This window comes from Protopterus annectens, chromosome 3.part1, assembly GCF_019279795.1.
Source record: "Protopterus annectens isolate FY-2018-M chromosome 3.part1, PAN1.0, whole genome shotgun sequence".
Lineage (NCBI taxonomy): Eukaryota > Metazoa > Chordata > Ceratodontiformes > Protopteridae > Protopterus > Protopterus annectens.
In genome coordinates, this window is record NC_056732.1 from 1,167,270,090 (window position 1) to 1,167,292,071 (window position 21,982).

The following is a 21,982-nucleotide window of genomic DNA, read 5'->3' on the forward strand; positions in this document are numbered from 1 at the left end:
GCATAAATAACTCCTTCCGTAGCACATGAAAAAGAGCCCATTAGTTCAAGTCTGATATTATTTACATTATTAAAACTAGTAACCACATGTTAACAAATGCTATGCTTGCTACAGGGAAAGGTGACATAACACCTAACAACAGCACTAATATTTTCTTCAGGAACAATAAAATACAAGTTAAGCAATCTGTCAGCCAAACTAAGTCCCTTTTTATATGATGCTATAGAATATTTACAAAACATTTTCCCCAAATGTTCTTCCTTAACTAGGAATTTCCAAAAATGTTTAACTTGCTTAAATATTTTCTCACTTAAAACATTATAAATCATAACATAATACATTTTATCCAGGGAATCCCCAACCTTCTGGCAACATTTATTTATATTATACCAACTAGAATTATTTTTACTCAAAAAATATTTTATCCAAAGCATCATAAATAATATTGATATCATAACCTTTATGTATAAACATTAAAGCAGTTTGTAACAACTCTCTGCCTAAATCCTCAGAATTATTACAGATTATACACAAATGTAAAAATTCTCCATATGGCAGAGAGTGAATTAAGTGGGGAGGGTGGCAACTAGTGCCAAATAAAAATTGCCCTCCATCACAAAACTTCCTATGCACAGAAATAAGAATTTGTCCATTATCCACACCTACCAAATGAACATCCAAAAAAAATAATCTCCTTATCAAATTGCAAGCCATCAAATGACAGATTATAAATATTATTATGTAGATATTGAAAATAATCATGTATTTTGTCCATACCATCCTGACAAATAAAAAAACAAATCATCAATATATCTATTATAAAAGTCATGCTTATAAATATACTCTTTTTTAAACATTGCCATTAACACATTTGCATAGGCTGTGGCAAATGGAGCCCCCATGCAGTTCCCTGTAACTGATGAAAATTTTGATTATTAAAAGAAAAATAGTTTAGTCAGACATAAATCCACCAACTCTATAACATAATTAGACAAAGGGCTATCTTGTAGTATTGAATAAAGTGCCTTTATACCATCATGATGTCTAATATTAGTATATAAACTAGTAACGTCCATGGTAATCTGATACATTTTAGAATTACATTTAACCACAGAAATCTTTTGCAAAAAAAATCAAAATTATCTTGAATATAAGAATTCATATTTTGCACAAAAAGTAAAAGAAAATTATGCAGTACATTTCCAATATTATGAAGAAAATATTTTGTTACTGCCACAATTGGTCATCCTGGAGGGTTGTGCATGTTTTTTATGAATTTTTGGCAAACAATAAAATGTTGCCATAGCACACCATCCAGGTTCAATTTCTTATTTACATCCTCCTTAGTAAGATATCCCAACCTAATACCCTTTGCCAATAAAGAGAATTGTTCCATAGCATTATAATCAACATTAATAGCAGCAGTTTTGTAGACAGTCGTATTATCTAAATGTTGGTAACACATCCACATATACTGAGAAAAATGTAACAATAGAATTTTATTACCTTTGTCAGCTGGTTTGATAACCAGCTCCTTTCTTCTAGATAGCACTTTAAGAGCCACCCATTCAGATTTAGTTAAGTTGTAACACTTGTTCTTATTGTTATTGCAAAATTGCTTAAATAACTGTTCCAAGGAGAAATATAACATAGCCATAAAATTCTTAACACTTGCATTATTATATGGCAGTATAAAACAAGTTTTAGACACAATTTTAGAGGTGTCCAATAAACAGTAAGCATTCACATTCTCATTATTATCTACCTCAAGTTCATCTTCAAAATTAGATTCACAAGAATAAAAAGAATCATCATTGCTGCGGTAGCATTGTCACCTCACAATAAGATGCTGTCTGGTTCGATTCTCAGCTAGAGTGTCTTCTGTGTGGAGACATGCATGACTGGGCGTACCTTTGTTGAAGGTTGTGCGTCAGGGCTGGTAACTCGGCATGTAAAACTCAACTACCAATCATTAGCGGACTGGAGTTTCGCTGTGGCGACCCCTAACCGGGAAAAGCCAAAAGACACAACACACAACATCATTAGTAAGATTCCCATCACTATTTAACGTATCGGCATTAAAATAACATCTACGCTACAACATACAAGAAAAATGAAATAACTCTTGCTCCAAAACATGCCAGCAAGGAAAAGCTGTTGGCACAAACTTTAACCACAAATTTAAAACATTACATTGTTCTTTTGTTAATGAGATACCTGACAAGTTAATAATTAGTGATACATCATTGTTACTGGTGACATTATTGCCATCTACCCTTTTTAAATGTTTGTTTAAAATGTCCTTCCCCTGCTGGTACAAAAGCATTAGTCCCTCTTTTCCTATTGTTACTTCTTTCATCTCCATACAAATGGCAGTATTGTTGATGTTGTTCTGGCTCTTGGGCAGGTGGAAGTGAGGGAAAGGATCGGGAATCTTGTTCAGAATCTGTAGTATACACCGTACATTCAGATGGGGCAAACTAGACAGAGAGCTGTTTTTTCAAACTTCCCTTCTGACTTGGGAGGTTTGCCGACTTTAGAGACTTCCGATTGGCTTTCCAAAGAAAAGTCCGCCCTCCATTATAGTCACATATATCTCTCTGTATTTTATTGATTTTTTGATTAATCAGCTCCAATTCCAGTTTTCTAAGTTTATCATTTATATTATTAAGTAATTCATCAAAACTTGAGACACCAATTTTAGTCACCAAGTCACTGTGCATCTTAATCTCTTTCTTCATATTTATTTGAGGTTATAAGTATCTTTCAATAAGAATAGAGACCTACTCCATTGCACACTTATGGGCTGCAGCCAACCAACGATCCCTAAAAATCTTATCTTCCTCATTGTTAACATCAAATGGAGTAGATGGAGACTTAAAAGCACATAACCCTCGAGGGGAAATATCCAGCTGTATATATTGCTGCAGCCCAAAAATATTAAAATGGCATTTTGTTTCCTTAAATATAAGTCTCTCAAATTGTTCCAACTGGGACTGTATTTCAGTAGAAAAAGATGCAGTTACTTACACCTCCCACTGTAGAAAAGGATTATTCACCCTGTGTGGTCTCTCGGTGGCAAACTTGTTGAAAAAGCTTTTAGAGCGTTCCCCACATTTAAAATGCATTGATTTTGACCATTAGAACCACTTGCCACAGCTCCTTGTGAGTTTTGAACAAGATAATTTTCCATAGAACGTTGTGAACATCCAGCTCCCAAATCAGATGTAGAAAGCATAAGATCATCACGAAAAACACGAGGGATATTATTATTCAGGTCTGTTGCCATTATACAATGCTACAACAGCCACACAAAAAAAAAGAAAAAGAAAAAGCCAAAATGGAAAAATAACAACCACAGGCAACAGTACCAAAGGTTTATTTGCAAAACTTTTTTTTGTAAATAAAGTTTTGTAAATAAATCTTTGGTACTGTTTTTGCCTAGCCACCTTGGATTTTATTGAATAATTCTCCAACTGAAGTCATTCATTTAGGAAAAGAATGCTAAAATACCTGTCCTGAATATCAAACATGCAAGCCAAGAGCTTTGAAATATGCAATTTACTATTTTTTTCTGATTCACAGCAACACTCTATATCTACTTTCTCAATCAAGGAAAATGATTTATAAAATGAGAAATGGTACTAAAAGCTGAGCAGCAACTTCTCAGCAAATATCTGGATTATCTGACAGGAAAGTTCAACAGAAGATGTTTTAAAGTGAATAACTTAGAGTGCTGCTCTGACAACATGATATCTGACTTACAGGGATACCTGAAGACATTCTTGACTGTGATTTTAAAAATTAATGATATGTTTTACATGCAATAGACTCTTCTAATAAGATCAACTGAAAACAGAGAATGAAAAGAAAATAAATGAAAGATATAATTAAAAGCCATTTAATAGCACATTTATCAAAACTTTGGAGGACTTCTCTGATTGGATGTAGAAGAGATCAAAGATTCAATTCTCACATGGATGAGTTTCATATGTCAGAAGTGAGACCAGATTTAAGTATCTCTCCATGGTTGTTGTAATCTGGAGAGACAAGATGATTCAACTGTTAGCTTTGGAAAATGTCCTGGAATTTAATATTTGGCTCAACAGACATGTTAAAGATATAACAGAGAATTAAATCATTAGTTCAGGACCATATGGATTGCTCCACTGTAGCAGACACCACATTGATTGGCCTACTATAACAGTCACCAAAGGTCTGTCAACCAGTAAAACATTACCTCTAAAATATGTCCAAGTAGCTGAGTGACATGTAGCAGCTGTCCTGATTGTGAAGCCCTAATAGTTCTCAAGAAAGTGATGAGGATAAATGGTACAACCAGATCCTGATGTTGTCAACAAGAGAGGGATCTTTCAGGATGCCTAAAAGATACAGGACTATCCTGAGAGAGGAAGTTTAAAGCAAAATAACATCACAAGCAGTAATAGAATTGGAAGACATGAACAACAGCCTCACAACAGGGTCTATATTAGAACATCGAAGTTTGAAAACTTTGAATGTTCTAATATCGACCCATATTCAGCAAACGCTGAAAATATCGAAGCTACAGAAAACCAAATTTTTTCCTAGGGAAAGAATTTGGTTGTCCATTTCTGTTGCTTCGGTATTTTCAGCGCTGTGGTGTAAAGTTAAGGGTCGGGTTCAGGTAAGTGTGCGATTAAGCATGGGTTAGGTTAGTTAGGGTGCGGGTTTGGTATGTATGCGGTTGTGTGGACGTGAGGGTTAGGGCGTGTTAGGTGAGTTAGGATTAGGGCACGGGTTAGGTATGTGTGTGATTGTGTGGACGTGAGGGTTAGGGTGGGGTAGGTGAGTTAGGGTTAGGGCACGAATGAGGTGAAAGTGCGATAGTGACGGACCTTAGGGTTAGGGTTTGGGTTAAGGTAAGTGGATAGTTAGTGGTATGTATAGTTTAGTTTAGGGTTAGGTGTAAGATTTTAGATGTATGTGTGTGGATTGCTGTTTGTTTGGTGTGCTTGTGTTGTGTGTATGTGTTTTGGAACAGCAAATTTTTTCCCTAGGAAAAAAATCGCTGTTCTGTATGTTCAATGTTTTCAGCTTTTGAGGAATAGGGGTCAATATTACAACATTTTGAAACTTCGATGTTCTAATATAGACCCTCACAAAAGCTAATCATGTTTGGAGATTTTCTCAAATGATTCTGATGATCTTAGTAAATACTGTTCTTACTGACATGAATTTAGACAATTAGATCAGAAACAAGGAGACCTAAGTCTACATAGGATGTGCAGGCTTTTCATAATGCATTATGAATGAGAAGGGAAAGAAAGAAAAACCTCTGAAACACTGGATAGAATGGATAAAACAAGGAAAGTGACTTTTTATTTTGGTACCATGGGGGATATCACAATTGCTGCTAGAAGTTACATTATAAGGGATATAGTCCTTACATTCCGGTTACTTCTATTTCATACTGCATCATGCTATGATAGCTATAGGAGGGCAAGTTGAATGCACATTAGGTAAATGCATTCTGTTTTTGTTCAGGTTTTTTCTAAGTGTTGCTCTTAAACTGGGAGAAGAAAGGGAACACAATTAAGGAACTCAGATGCATTTTTTGTGAAATTTCTTTGTAATATTTCTGTAATTTAAAACAAAAACAACACAATTGTGCCATGATATAACCAAAGTATACAAAGAAAGCTTACACTAGTTAATGGAGAGAAAACTATTGCTTAGTATTTCATACAGAAGTTTAAAAAGTTCTACAAGTGCAGTAACTGGATTAACAGAACATCCGGATTTAAGGGTAAGTTCATGATAATTTTATGTAAATTGCATGACACTGTACAGTTTGTGCATTTTTATGACTTTGAATAAAGCTTGTAAGCATTTAAATACGTGGTTGTATAGGAGGAAATTATTGTCTTGGAAATCTGCAGTTTAGTCCTCTGTGTTACTATGCTGAACTTTAAAAATACATGTGGTGTTATCAAAAAATTATGTTTAATTTTAAAGCCCAGCCTAACACTTAAGACATACTGCTACAAAGTTAAATCTCGTGGTTAAGAATATTAGCATTACAATTATAGAGTAAGTGAAAAAGAGTTTAATTTGAAGAAGACTCTGAATATGTATAAGGTTAAAGGACATAATCGTTGGCATTGTTGAATAATGCAAAGCTGCAATAAACCTAGTTAAACTTAATGTCAATAAGAAAATACAACTAATAATACACATGCAAGTAAACATCTTGTATATATTAACAGTGTGGCATAAGGTCACTCTGCTAGACCAACGAAGATTATGTACAAGCCTATTACAGCAATATTGAATCTACTCAGAACCCTCGACAGGCCTAACCCATATCTCATAGGTCCAAAAATGCTTCAAAGCATCCATGATACATGCAAATTTGTCATTAATGCCAGTAAACTAATGAAGCTAACTATTAACATAACTTTAAGACTATACACAGTTTATGTTTCACAATGTTAGTGACCATATTAGAAGGAAAACCATGGAATTAAAATGTAAAATTCATTAAAATTTTATGAACAAAGTGATTCTGTTGATACTAGTGTCAAATATGAGGAAGAGAAAATAAGAGAAATGCTCTGCCAAAGAGACTAATATCAGTAAGGCAACCAAACATACCTCTGAAGCTCTTGGAGCAAGAAGTCTGGACAAAGCCATAAATAAAAGTTGGAAACAGGCCCAAAATAGGGACAATTTTTTAAATATTGCTCTTAAAACTTAGAAAGCTGATAGAACAACAAGTTTTACATTAGCATTAATTTTCTGAAGGGTATGAAGTCTGAAACTCAAATGGCTGCCATTATTTTCTAACGTTGCCAGAAAACCACAATTTTATGAAAAACAGATCAAAAATACGAGGCAGAAATCTGGACATTCTGCAAAAATCTGTACAGCTGAGAGGTATGCAAAATATATAGATGGAAATGTTGCATTTCCTCTCTAACATTATTCAGAAAGGTATAACACAATGAGATATTAACATGCATAAAAATATAGGCACACATACCTAAAAAAATATTCATCCTTTAAGCTGAGGGATCAAAATAAAACAAGTACAGGCAGTTGCTGGCATATAATGGCAGAACAGCCAGACATAGTCATTTAGGCATAATAGGAAATACAATAGGGTAGCCAGCTATTTAGTTGAAATTATAAGTGTTACTTTGTAGCATATACATGAAAAGAAAAAAAGTAAAATAACATTGTGTTTTTGTTTGTTATGTGTGTTTTTGAAAAAGAAATAAAATAAAAAGAATTAAAAAAAAAAATAACCAGTCAAACTTAGTGAAGTAAATAATTTGATTAGGTTTTTGAGCATTTTCATATCACAAAAAGAATTCTGACTGCTTATTGCTGTCCCATTTTCTTTTGTTTTAACCAGTCTGAAAATTATAGCTCATTAGTTTTATTTGCTTAAACAATACATTGGGCCAGATTCCAAAAGAGTTGCTGTCAATGTAAGTTTGCTCTGATTCTGAAAGACCTGCTTTCAGCATAAGTGACTTTCATCAGTGTAAGGCCTATCAATAAAATTACTTACACTATGGGCCAGAATCCAAAAGATCTGCTCTCATTGTAAGTGGTCACTTAAACTGAGAGCAAGTCTTTTGGAATCTGGGCCATTATGCTGATGGAAACATACCTAAAGCATTAAAGGGGGGGGGGGTTTAGTATGTTTTAAAATATACCACTACACGTAAAATAGGATTTGTTTATAAAAGCAGATTTTCAAAATGTCCTGTATAGTAAGAGAAAAGTTCTGACACCTGCACTCTTTTAACAGAAATACTTAATATCTGGCATATAAATTAGCTGGAGCAGAAACTGCCTAACCACCACAGAGAGACACAAAGCAAATGTACAGGATTGCATACTTCTATTCAGGTTTTGTTTGGATCATTTAGAAGTAGCAGGGAATCACATATACATTTAGGAGTGGATGAGAAAGAACGCACAGAGTGAAATACCCATCTGTGATTTGGAATTTATCACTAATCCAAATGTATATATATATATATATATATATATATATATATATATCTACATAAATATATATACATATGTATATATATATATATATATATATATATATATATATATGTATATACATACACACAATATATATATATATACATATTTATAATATGTATATATATATATATACATATTTATAATATGTATATATAGGGTCTATATTAAATCAACGAATGCTTAAAAAAGCAAACACTGATTTATCGACCCCATGTAAGTGAAAGCTTACAATCCCAAACACTTAGGATAGCAATTTTTTCCCAGGGAAAAAAAATCGCTGTTCCAATAAAGAAAAAAAAAACTTTAAAACATTACATGTGCCCCCCACACCCCCTACTTAAATATACCAACTTCAAGATCGCACTACAGTGATGAAAACGGCAAAATAATGAAGGCGGACAAGTGATTTCTTTCCAAGGGAAAGATTTTGCTTATATGCCATTTCGGTATTTTGTCATTTGGTGCTTTCAAGTTTGATCAAGATGCATTTGAACGAATGTGTCTCCGATCATATAATAGGGAACCTATATACATATATATATATATATATATATATATATATATATATATATATATATATATATATATATTTTGTTTTATAAATCCAGACTTACATAATAGTCTTACTCACTAAGCAAAAAAAAAAAAAATAATGGGAAACTAATTTTAAACAAATAAGTAAAACATTCACAGTCTAGAACAACAATATAAGCTGAGGTTTAAAAATATTAAGTGCAATTAGAAAAATCTGAAGTAAACCTGGACGAATGAGCAGGTGCACAACAATATAAGCTGAGGTTTAAAAATATTAAGTGCAATTAGAAAAATCTGAAGTAAACCTGGACGAATGAGCAGGTGCATGACAGATGAGCTAAAACACATAGTAAGGAAGCCAACTGTCTAGGTGAAGCTCTTTAACCAAGTTTATGCCTACAAACCAGATAGACAACAATCTGATTTGATTTTTATCATTATGGCAAACAAAGAACTTGCTTGAAAGTGCAGACCTTCAGCGTTGTATTATACATAAAAGGACAGTATGGAGATGATGCAATTTTATAGCTGAAAATATAACATTTACAGTGCAAAACAACACAGTAAGTTGAGGGTGAACCACACTAACAGCTATGAGAGTAAGCCCAAGTATATCTGTATGAACCAGCAGATGCACAGTGAAGGTGATGATACATAATACATTTAAAGAGAAACCAATGCTTTAGCAATAAAAGAGAGAATGGCAAATCAAGGAGGATATAGTAAGAAGACAATATATGAATAATGCATTTAAACTCTGACAAAAAATAACAGGTTGTACAAATGAAAATGTAATGCAGAGGCAGAGCTTCTATTTTTTGAACTAGTGGAATGTAACTACTACTGTAACTAATAATATTGATAGGAATAATAAAAATAATTATAAACTTAGGAGAGTACCACTGATGGAATAGTATCATAAAGAATATCAGCTCACAGCTCAACTATTATTAAAGGTAATGCTTTTAAATTGAAAAGGGGGGGCAAGATCATAGAAAGTTACTAGGCTATTGGCCCTGAGGCTCTTATATGCCTAGCCAAGAGTTTAGCCCATGTTTAGACAAGTCAGAACCCAATGCCCCTGTGCAACAGGGATACAGGTGGAATCCCAGTGGAGTGTTTTCTGTTTCCCATCCAGTTATCCAGGTTGCACTTAAAAACGGATAATGAGATACTCTGCTTGATGTGGAGAGGGAGTCTATGCCACATATGGGGGAGTCTCTGGGACACAAATCTGCCCTGTCAGCAAGTCCTATTGATGTCACTGATGGTGACAAGCTAGCAGCCTAATTCTTCTGCTATGCTATTTGAAATATATTTTTGACAGGAAATTCTAATTTTAAGATATCTTAAATACTTTTTTTTTGTTTGGGACTATAATAACATTACATTGAAGGATAGTATATAAAAATATCTGTACTTATTAATGTTTGGCCTGTCATGGGGCAGCCATGGTGGTGCAGCGGTTAGTGTTGCTGCCTCCCAGCAAGAGGTTCTCTGGTTTGATTCTCATCTGGGGTGCCTTCTGTGCAGAGTCTACATGTCCTACCTGTGGTCATGTGGGTTTTCTCTGGTTTCATCCCAAAGACATGCTGTAGGTGGATTAGACACTCAAAAGTGGCCCTAGCTGTGCATGTATGTGCCTTCTGTGGAAGGTTGGGTGCCAGGCTGGCAACTCAATACTGTAAAACTCTACTGCCAATCATGAGCAGACAGTTAATCCACTGTGGTGACCCCTAACTGGGGAAAAGCCAAAAGAAGAGGTATGTTTTTCCTGTCATTATCTTATCAGAAAAGTTCTTATGTGTATCTTTGAAATGAGCCATCCAAATGCTACTTCAGTGGACTTATTAAAAAAGAACTGCAGTCATTCTTACAATACAAGAACTTTCAATAAAATGGATAACAAACTGGATAATGGTAAAGAAAAATGGAAGAAGCTTCAAATGATATAGAAGTCAGAATGTCAGAACACAGCTTAGACTTTCTTCGAAAACAAAATACTTTACTACTGAACAAAGTCAACGATCTAGGAAAACAGATCAAGAAGAAATAGCATTCATATATATGGTTTACCAGAGAAGATAGAAGGTGACAGCATGGTAAACTATCTTATATCTTGGCTTCCAAAAACTTTAAACTTACCTGAGTCCATGTCACTTGGTATTGAAAGAACACACAGGTCTTTAATTATTCCATATTCAAAGAAAAATTCTCCTCCAAGGTCCATAACTGGATTTTTTTTCTTGTCAAGACAAAGAATTGATATCAAAATCAGCATGGACTAATTCTCTGATTAAAATAAATGACAACATAAAAAGGTTTGACAATGACTACTCTACAATAATAATGACAGCAAGAAAGGAATTACTACCAGTGATGAAAGAATGAAAGAAAAGACAGCTTAAAGTACATTTGCGGTTTCCTGCTTGATTTAAAACATTTTCGTATATCAAAATATTTTTCACAATCTAGAATGTGATATGACATTCTTAATGACAAATAAAATTATCAAATAGAAGATATGGGCTAAAATATTAGTTCTTTGAAGAGACATGAAGAACAAAAAATAGAGGGAAAGTCAATGAGAAAAAGAAGGAACTAAAAGACAGATGACTTTTTATTTTATACAAAACGTGACTTTATTTTACATCAATATGTCAAGATAATGGTCCATATCCAAAAGTGTAGGTTTCGCACAGAGCCTTCACAGAGTGCTTTCATGTACTCAAAACTGCTCATTATGTGGCATTGCGCCATGAATATTAATAATGAGTGACACGCATAAGCAAGGTTTTGTGGCTCTCACCAGTGTTGCTGGCCATGAAACCTGTAGTCTGATGGCAGATCGTACCGCCCAACCTTTTAGTGCAAAAAATCTCGACAAACACTAAACTAATGAGGGGGCAAGAGGCCAAAAATAGGGACATATTTACTATATTGTTCTCATAACCATAGAAAGGGGGTAGAATAATAGGATTTGCGTTAGCATGCATTTTCTGAAGGATATAAAGTATAAAACCAAAATGTATGTCATTATGTATTGACTTCGATCTTCATTGATTTTCCAGTAAACCATATATTTTATAAGGAACAGCCTAAAAATATGATGCAAACATCTGGACATTCTGCAAAGTGCAGTCTCTCTTTTGTTCTTTAATTTAAATCTTTATTTATTTATTTATTTTGAGGCCAGTGTTTGAGAGCTGTGCTGCTTGGCACAGACGTGTGTGTCTGTACTCACCTGGTTTGTGTGAAGCGCAGCAGCACACAAACTGGAGGAATGGATGACCCAGGTTGCAGAAAGGACCCAGACAGCCACAAATATAAACCAGATGTATTCAATTAATACTGCTAGCAATCACAGAAACATGGTAAGTGGCTTTGTGATACAATTAATAGGGATACATTTACAATAACTGCTGAGATAGGACATTTCATGACACTAATCCCATGGCAGCAAGTGTTAAGTGTAGATGGGGAGTGCAGATGGTCTGGGGTTCTAGTACAGGTTGTGCAAATTTTCTTTTACTGTTGTGAGATTGCAGATCATAGCAATGTAGTGCAACATACACAACTATTTTCTCAATCTTCTACTGGTAATAGCTGTAAGTGTAAGAGAACCATAGACATGATCCATTAGGCTAGCACATTTACACAAGTGCCTGCATATCAAATAATCACGATATTGCAGTGCTTGCCACTGTTGCACATCACTTAACATCATCCAAACATGGTGCCCGACAGTGCGCATCATCACCTACCATGTTTGCTTGATGGTAAGCAATGGACAATATTTTCAAATGTTGAAAAACCAAAATGTGCACACTCTCAATAAGCATGAGATGTGTAATTGGTGGGAAAACATCAGGATATAAAATGCAAATGAAGGAAAATGCTCATTCTACATTGAACTTGAGCTATGGCAGGAATGTCTGGGGTTGCTGGTAAGGGAACATGCTTTTGGGCACAGATGTGGGGTTTTCAGGAGTCCAACATTTTTGTTGGACTCCTAGTTAAGGAATATGGGCTGCTTTTGCTGCAGCAGGACTATTCAGGCTAAGAATACAAGTCTGAATCATGGAATAGTATTGCCAGGGCTTTGATCAGTGCTACAACTATCACCCACACTGGTGAGCAATGCAGACATCACTGTGATGCCCTCTGGAGGTAGAAGTGGGATACCCTTGACCACTGGATTTGGGAATTAACACATGGGACACCCCACAGATGTGTAAGTATCAAGTTCAGTGACTACTTGTAAGAGTTAAAAGTTGCTTATAAGCAAAACTGGTATTCATAATAGTATCCTGTTCTATTCTGTTTTTTCCACATCTGCTAAGCTGTGAGCCCCGAATGTCAGGTTCCATGCCAAGCTTGTGTGAAAGATGCGAGGAGCATGTGGTATGTATGCATCCAAACAGTACTGTCTAAATAATATTTTAATAGTAATAATAATTTTTTATAGTAATTTACTAGCATTAAAAGTTAATGAATGCTTAGCTGGTATTTAATACAGCCGTATCAAATTGAACATGCATATCTAGAGGGAGGATATAGGGTGACATACAAGAGTGGAGAAAGATGCACACAGGTGGATTATATCTTATGTAGAAGGGCCAGTCTGAAGGAGATTGGAGACTGTAAGGTGGTGGCAGGGGAAAGTGTAGTTAGGCAGCTAAGGATGGTGGTTTGTAGGATGACATTGGGGATTAAGAAGAGGAGGATGAGTGTGAGGGCAGCACCAAGGATCAAATGTTGGAAATTGAAAAAGGGTAATTATGAGGTGATGTTCAGGGAAGAGTTAAGACAGGCACTGGGTGGCAGGGAAGAGTTACCGAATAGCCGGGTAACTACAGCAGAGCTAGTAAGAGAGATGGCTAGAAATGTGCTTGGTGTGACATCTGGAAAGAGGAAGGAGGACAAGGAGACCTGGTGGTGGAATGAAGAAGTACAGGAGAGTATACAGAGAAAGAGGTGGGTGAAGAAGAAGTGGGATTGTCAAAGATATGAAGAAAGTAGACAAGAGTATAAGGAGATGAGGTGCATGGCAAAGAGAGAGGTGGTGGAGCCTAAGGATAAGGCATATGAAGAGTTGTATAAAAGATTGGATACTAAGGAGGGAGAAAAGGACCTGTACCGAATGGCTAGACTGAGGGACCGAACTTGTAAAGATGTGCAGCAGGTAAGGGTGATAAAGGATAATGAGGGAAATGTACTCACAAGCAAGGTGATTGTGTTGAGCAGATGGAAAGAGTATTTTGAAGGGTTGATGAATGAAGAGAATGAGAGGGAGAGAAGGTTGGATGATGTGCGGATAGTGAATCATGAAGTGCAATGGATTAGCAAGAAGGAAGTAAGGATAGCTATGAAAAGGATGAAGAACAGAAAGGTTGTTGGTCCAGATGACATTCCTGTGGAATCATGGAGGTGTTTAGGTGAAATGGCGGTGGAGTTTTTAACTAGATTGTTTAATGAAATCTTGGAAAGTGAGAGGATGCCTGAGGAATGGAGAAAAAGTGTTTTGGTACCGATTTTTAAGAATAAGGGTGATGTGTAGAGTTGTTGTAATTACAGAGGGATTAAACGGATCAGTCACAGCATGAAGTTATGGGAAAGAGTAGTGGAAGCTAGGGTAAAAAGGGAGGTGATAATTAGGGATCAGCAGTATGGTTCCATGCCAGGAAAGAGCACTACAGATGCGATGTTTGCTCTGAGAGTGTTGATGGAGAAGTACAGAGAAGGTCAGAAGGAGTTGCATTGTGTATTTGTGGATTTAGAGAAAGCATATGACAGGGTGCCTAGAGAGGAGTTGTGGCATTGTATGAGGAAGTTGGGAATGTCAGAGAAGTATGTAAGAGTGGTACACAATATGTACGAGGGTAGTGTGACAGCGGTGAGGTCTGCGGTGGGAGTGACGGATGCGTTTAAAGTGGAGGTGGGATTAATTCAAGGATCAATTCTGAGCCCTTTCTTATTTGCAATGGTGATGGGCAGGTTGACAGACGAGATCAGACAGGAGTTCCCGTGGACTATGATATTTGCAGATGACATTGTGATCTGTAGTGAGACTAGGGAACAAGTGGAGGAGACCCTGGAGAGGTGGAGATATGCTCTAGAGAGAAGAGGAATGAAGGTCAGCAGGACTAAGACAGAATATGTGTGTGTGTGAATGAGAGGGAGGATAGAGAAATGGTGAGGATGCAGCGAGTAGAGGTGGTGAAGGTGGATGAGTTTAACTACTTAGGATCAACAGTTCAGAGAAATGGTGAGTGTAGAAGAGAGGTGAAAAAGAGAGTACAGGCAGGATGGAGTGGGTGGAGAATAGTGCCAGGAGTGATTTGTGACAGGCGAGTACCAGAAAGAGTGAAAGGGAAGGTCTACAAGAGGGTAGTGAGACCAGCTATGTTATATGAGTTGGACACAGTGGCATTGACAAAAAGGCAGGAGTCAGAGCTTGAAGTGGCAGAGTTGAAGATGTTAAGATTTGCACTGGGTGTGATGAGGATGGACAGGATTAGGAATAAGTATATTAGAGGGTCAGCCCAGGTTGGAAGGTTTGGAGACAAAGCCAGAGAGGCAAGATTATGTTGGTTTGGACATGTGCTGAGGAGGAATGCAGAGTATATTGGGAAAAAGATGCTAAGGATGAAGCTACCAGGTAACAGGAAAAGAGAAAGGCCTAAGATAAGGTTTATGTTGTGGTGAGAGAGGACATGCAGGTGGTTGGTGTGACAGAGTAAGATGCAGAGGACAGGAAGAAATGGAAACAGTTGATCTGCTGTGGCGAGCCCTAATGGGAGCAGCCAAAAGAAGAAGAATCTCAATTGTAAAAGATCTATGCATGCCTTAGTCTGTAGCACAAAGCAAGAGTACCATATTCTCAAACAGTGAGCATGCATCTCTAAACTGCAAAAAGAAAGTATGAATGCAGTAGTCTGTAGGACAAAATAACAGTACAGTATTAGAGAACACTCATCGGTTGTAGATTCAGAAACCACCCTTCCCAAATATAGAATACTGTTAGGTTTTCATCATTATTGCAATTTAACTTCATACCTCTATAACAGTGGCACAAATGGCCTTCTGTAAACTGTAATCAGTATAATTGGAACATGCATATGTGCATCATATGCACACATCAATGGTTGGTGGCTGTAGTCTGTACTATAATGTGCCTCTCTTATGAACTGGGTAGTCTTAAAAGTAATAAATAAATTTGTTAGGAGTTTATAGTGTTAAAAGTAAAAGTAACAGAATAGAGTCAAATAATTGTATCAATGCTTTGTATGTCACATATGAATTTACTAATGTTCTCCTTTTTTTCCTCTCACCCCAACCCCTTTCTCTCTCTCTTTTTTTCTTTTCTTAAAATTTTTATTTTTTTTTTCCCACAGTACAGTGGAGAAGGCCTGTCCCATGGGATCCACCTGCCCCCACTCCATCAGCTACAGCACCACTGTCCAGCATGTCTGCTGCACAATGTAGTAGCACCCCACCACCACCCCTGTACTGCCCAGCCTCTCAGGAAGTTCTGGCCTGGAGCATAAGCATGTGGCTCCCTCCAGGAGTAGTAACAGAGGTGGTGAGTTCATCACCAGACAGGAACTACCAGAGATGGTGCATAGGATTGTGCATTGCACTTTAGGTGCACTCCTATGCCAGATGGAGTGCATGCTCTCCAACTTTGTTCTATGTATATGTAGAAGATGCTGACATGCGCATTGCAGCCAGTGGTGCAGTGAGGTGACAGTGATGACAGTCCATTGGGTGAGGACTACATTCTCACAAGCAACTGCACTGTACCCAACCATGGTGTTCACCCAGTCCTTCACTGACCCTTTCTCTTGCCTTGTTTGTATTGTCTGTCTTCAATTGCTTCCTCACCTGCCCAACTTACCACACTCAGATATTCCTACATCTCTTCCCCAGCATTCCTCTTTCTGTTAAAAAATGAGTAGCTGCCCACAAAAAAAAAAAAAAATCATCTCATACATAGCTCTCCATTTCACATGTGTTTTCATGACACACTTGATTCTGTCCAGTTCCCTATACAAAAGACTGTGTTGTTGTCACTCCTGTCTCTGGAGGTGACTATCCAAATTCACCTAATATTTTTCATTTATCTTCATGTTTCAGTCTTGAAGAAATGGATAGCTATGGTTCTTTCCAGCATCCTTCTTGCACATGCCATCCCTTGTTTCACTTTTTTCTTCCACCTGCTTGCTCCCCATTTCACCACTTCAAGAAACACAGGTATTTGAAGGCATAATCTATGACTACTCTCTAATAGTGAACTGTATTTTTAACTTCCAGACTAATGCATGCATACTTTTTTATTACATTGAGAATTGAATGCTCAATTTGATAAAACTGCATAATAAACATATAAAGGCATCTTTACTTTTAATACTTAAATAACAGCACTGTTCTGATGCATACATACCATAAGCTTCTTGCATCTGTGCCAATCTAGCAGCATGGGTTTGCACATTCGGTTCTTGGTCTTTGATAGCTGCTGAAAAAACAGAACAGAATACCACTAAGCATACCAGTCCTGACTATATCCAACTTTTAACTCTTACAAGCAATCTTTGTAATTGATACTTACATATCTGTGTGGTGCCTCCAGTCCTACATTTTTTGATCCAGTGGTTCAAGTTATCCCTCTCCCTCATCTTGAGGTCTCAGTAATAATTTCTACATTGTTCACTAGTGCGGGTATACTGGAAGCCATGGTTAGAGCTCAGGCTAGACTATTCCATGCCTCTATCTTGTAATCCATGCCATGATAGTCCCTCTGCAAAAGCCTGGGCCCATGTTCATTCACTAGGAGGCCAACAACTACTTTAGACTCCTAGACATCCCATCTTTCAGCAAGAAATCTCAAAACTTCTCCAGGAATGCTTGCCATGCCTACCACAGATCAAGACCAATGTAGAATGATGCTTTCCCACAAACTGCAGGTGTCATGCTTACTGGGAATGTGCACTTCTGGATTTTGCAACATTTGAAAGTGTTGCGCATCGTTTACCATCGTGCAAACACATTGTGCGAGAGCGCGCACTGCCAGGAAATGTCTTTGCATGATGGCCAATAGTATTAATTGAATGTATCCAGTGTATGTGGCTGTCTGGGTCCTGTTTGCTACTTGGGTAGCCCATTTGTCCTGTTTGTGCACTGCCACTCTACGGGCAAATGCGATGCACATAGCCAAAGCCATTTGTGCTAAGCGGCACATCGTGCAGACAGTGACCCCCAAAAAATGATAAAAAATGGAGAAATAGTTGAAATGAGGAAAATCAGTCTATGACATACAGAGTAGAAAATGTTAGTACACATGAGATATGACTACATAGGTCTGGATTCCAACTCTCACTCCAATGCACCATTAGAAAACAGGAGGGGGGACTTATCCATCTTTGCCATGCAAGCAGCTTTGCAGTAATTCCTCACACAACCAAGTGCAACTGAATGTATACTGATATCAAGGCATGATCTGTTATTTGTAAATGTATTATATTTAATATATTTGGTTGTAGTGCACTTAGTGATTACACAACCTGTTAGAATTAGAGACATGCAATGTGCAAGTATGTCTATATCTTTTATATTAAAATGTGTGAGGATATATACTTGGAAAACTATGATACGCAGTTGCCATCAAATGAAGGGCAGGTTGGATGGCACAAATAAGCATAGTCTGTTGTTTTGAGGGAGGGGAGCAAAGGTGGGTTCCTATCATGGCACATGCAAGGGTACACTATTATTTTGATGAGGATGGAACCAGGCTGAGCTACTGTTATGGCACAAACCAGGATCTGTTGCTCTTGTTACACTCCTTGTTTTACATCCTGCCTGTTTGATCTTGTGAGGGTGGTGAAGCCAGAAACTGCACCATGTCTCATTACTTTCTAATGTCTCTCTGTTATGAACTTCTCTCTGTTATGATTTCCATTTACAAATGTATGGTGCTAAACTGAGAGCATGCAGTGATCATCAGTACTTTAGGGAGGTTTCAATGTCAGAATCTTTGAGGCCTGAGGCCTACTACTTGCTAATGGACACATACAAGTAAAATAACTCTCTGCTGTCACGTGTTACATTAATTTCTGTATGAATCTCCCACATTGCAGTTGCTTACTGAACCAAGTGATGAAATACAAGGACATGTCATAATATTATTATACTATACAGCACATGTTCAAGGCTAACCTTGTAAATGCAGCGGTTGCTGCAGTTTTAATTCAGGGCTAACTGTGATGCAAGCAGTACACAGCCAATATAATGGGAGGTAAAAGCTCTGGCTCTGAATTGAGGCCATCAGAGGTCGCAGAGTTCCTGTATTTTGTCCCTGTCCACCCTGGAGCACTTTATAATGTCAATGTCATGTATGCTATGATAAGTTAAATGTGGCCTGAAAATACTTCTCCAACTTGGCCTGGGCCTATTGGCAGCAGCAGCATTGCCTGCAGCCTGTAGCACATACAAAAGGAGGTAAGCAGCAGCAATTCCTAACATTCTGTCTGAGTAGACTTTTTGTGTCTGTACTCCACTACTTTAAACATTTACAGGAAAAAACAGCATGGAGTCTGCATGGTTGCTTTATAACTTGTTGAATAGCTCCACCAGATTGGTTGATTAGCATGCAGTTCAGCTGCATATGCTGTAATCAGCATCTCTGAAACAAAGGCTAAGAAAGATGGAATCCATTAATAATCTACTTCATTATAAAAAGATAGCCAAACTGATGATGAAGACACTTGCTACAAGTTGCAGGACTTAGAATAAAATATTTTAAAAGATATCTTTCCAAAATAGTATTGAACTCCAGGAGGTATGCTTCCATTTTGTTACCTACATAATGCATCTGCTGGAATATATTAATGAATAATGTGAAGCAAAGCCTTTTACACTTGTATCTGTATGCATTAATTAGAAGTGCACTGATGGCATGGCCATGTTTGTCAATCCATTTCAGAGGTACAAATGATTGACAATACATGAAAATAGAAATCTGTGTGATAAATATGTACAAATGTTTCAGGGACAGGTCCTTTGAAAGCAGATTAAGCATTTCAAAGATGTTTTATTATCAAAATGGTTCATGTGCCTGTTCGTTTGAGGGTGGGGGAGCAAAGAAAGGTTACTGTTATGTCACAAACTAAAATTGACTGTTACTTGGGGTGGGCAGTTAAGTTACTGCTATGGCACATACAAGGATCTGTTGTTCTTGCTACTCTCCTTGTTTTGCATCCTGCCTGTTGTTAGTATTTCACATCTGTTGCATGTGTTATGTTTTTCCAGTGGGTACTACTGACTGCCTACCTTTAGTGCTTTATCTGGTAACAGTTACTTTGTAGTGATGTGATTCTTATGTGTATTATTATTCTGTTCTCTTTTATGATAAAAAAATGTCATTAATGTGGAGACCTCCCCTTCAGTGAAGCCAAAAATAATATCATCATTGATGTGCTCCGTCAACATGGTGCATTTCTTCTGGGAAGGAGTTGCCCCAGTATGCCAGAAAGGTTCAGAGTATGGCAATGGATTGTTGCCACTATAAATTCTGTGGGCTGCCACAGCCAGACATATGTGCAGGTGTGCCTTAGGGCCACTGCCAAGTTAACATATGCACAGAGGCATGCATTTACTGTTGCCCGAAACCAGAGGAAAACCGAGAGTGGGCCTGCTGCAGAGCTACCTCTTATCCCCCAATGAGGAATTGCTGGTGAATATTTTACAGCAGGACAACTGACAGCAGAGTGGCCCACAATATGTGATTGATGTGGATGCCCTTACTTCTCAGTCCCAGGAAGAGCATCCAGGTAGGCTTTGTTATATGACCAGTTGAATACTTTTGGAATGGGGGGTGTCTGTGATGTACCAATGGGTATCATGGAATAAGCAGTATCTGTAATGGAACATCTGCTGGGAGGATAACGGCAACCTCATGGCTGTAGGTCAGCCACAACATCTGCTGATAGCCAATGTGGCCATTCCCAATCATGCTTCCATAGTGGCAGTACTTCTGCTGGTCCATCGGTGAGTGTGCTGTCCACACTCAGCCATGGCATGCCATGGGGTCATGGTCCTGGGCATTCCCGTGAAGGGAGCACAATCCAGCAGACATCAGTCATGCTTAGTTAACAGCATTCCATCTGACCTTGGGAATGGAGGTGCCAGTGCAACTCCTGACAGAGTCAGGTTTCATGGTCAGGGGTGACAATAATGAACTGCCACCTCTACTATGTATGGCTCACACCTGTCCAACATACCAAGATGTAAAGCTAGCACTGAGCTTGGCTATGTTCATACAGAGTCTCGCACACTACTTTTACATGGAGGACCCCTACAAACACTCACAACATGCCTGCTTCCCTTTCTCCTTCACAGACACTTGCCAACTTTTTGTGTCAGCCTAGGCCTCCTGCCCCCCTCCCCCGCACCTAGTGCAAGTGATGATAACTGTGCCATGTCTTTGTTTTCTTTCTTTTAGATTCAGGTATGCAAAAGCTTTGTGTATGATGCACAGGGTACATAGCTACATTAGTGCCTTGTATGTCTGCATTCCTGTTGTTGAACTGATAATTGTACATGTCAGTTATATTTGCCTTGCCAAATGATATGGCGGATAGCATAATCCTGACAGTACTTTCTAGTGTATTCACTTGTAAGGGTTGTGAAGTCAGGAACTGTAATGTGTGTCATTTCTTTATAACCTTTATCTTTAATGTTTTCAAATACATATGTATGGTGCACATCATAAGACATGCCAACACATATAGATCTCAGGATTTTATGGCAGTACTGTAGCCAAACTCATTAGAACAGTAATGCAGTATAATGCTCTCTTCTGCAGGAACCTCACCAGACACATGCAGCAGCTGGACAGACTACAGGGCTTTCTCGTCAAGATAACACAAGGACTACTATCCATGAAAAATGCATGTGGGTAGATTAAAAGCCATTTTAACTATTATCTAAGCCTATTACTTTTGGTTTAAGCACTTGGGCTTCTGGCCAGTTGTCTTACATTATGAAGGTTTATAGTCTACACTCCTATGGGGGGAGATGGTAACCTCTGCACTTCTGAGCTGGAAATTGCTGGTTGAATACTTATTGTGGCTGTTTTTCTAAGTCTTTTTGTTATGGTTTCAGCACTTGGCCTCCAAACCAGTTATTTTATATTAGCATGGTTTGTGGTGTAGACTCTTGTGGCAGAGAAAGATAGCCTACACCCTTTTAACCTGCAAATTGCTGGTTAAAGGCTTATTGTGTGTGTTATTGTGAAATTGTCTTAATTCTGGTTTAAGCAATTGGGTTCCAGACCACTTATTTCATACTAGGAAGGTTTGTTGTCTGCACTCTTAGAGTATTCTACTGAATTGCTGCTTTA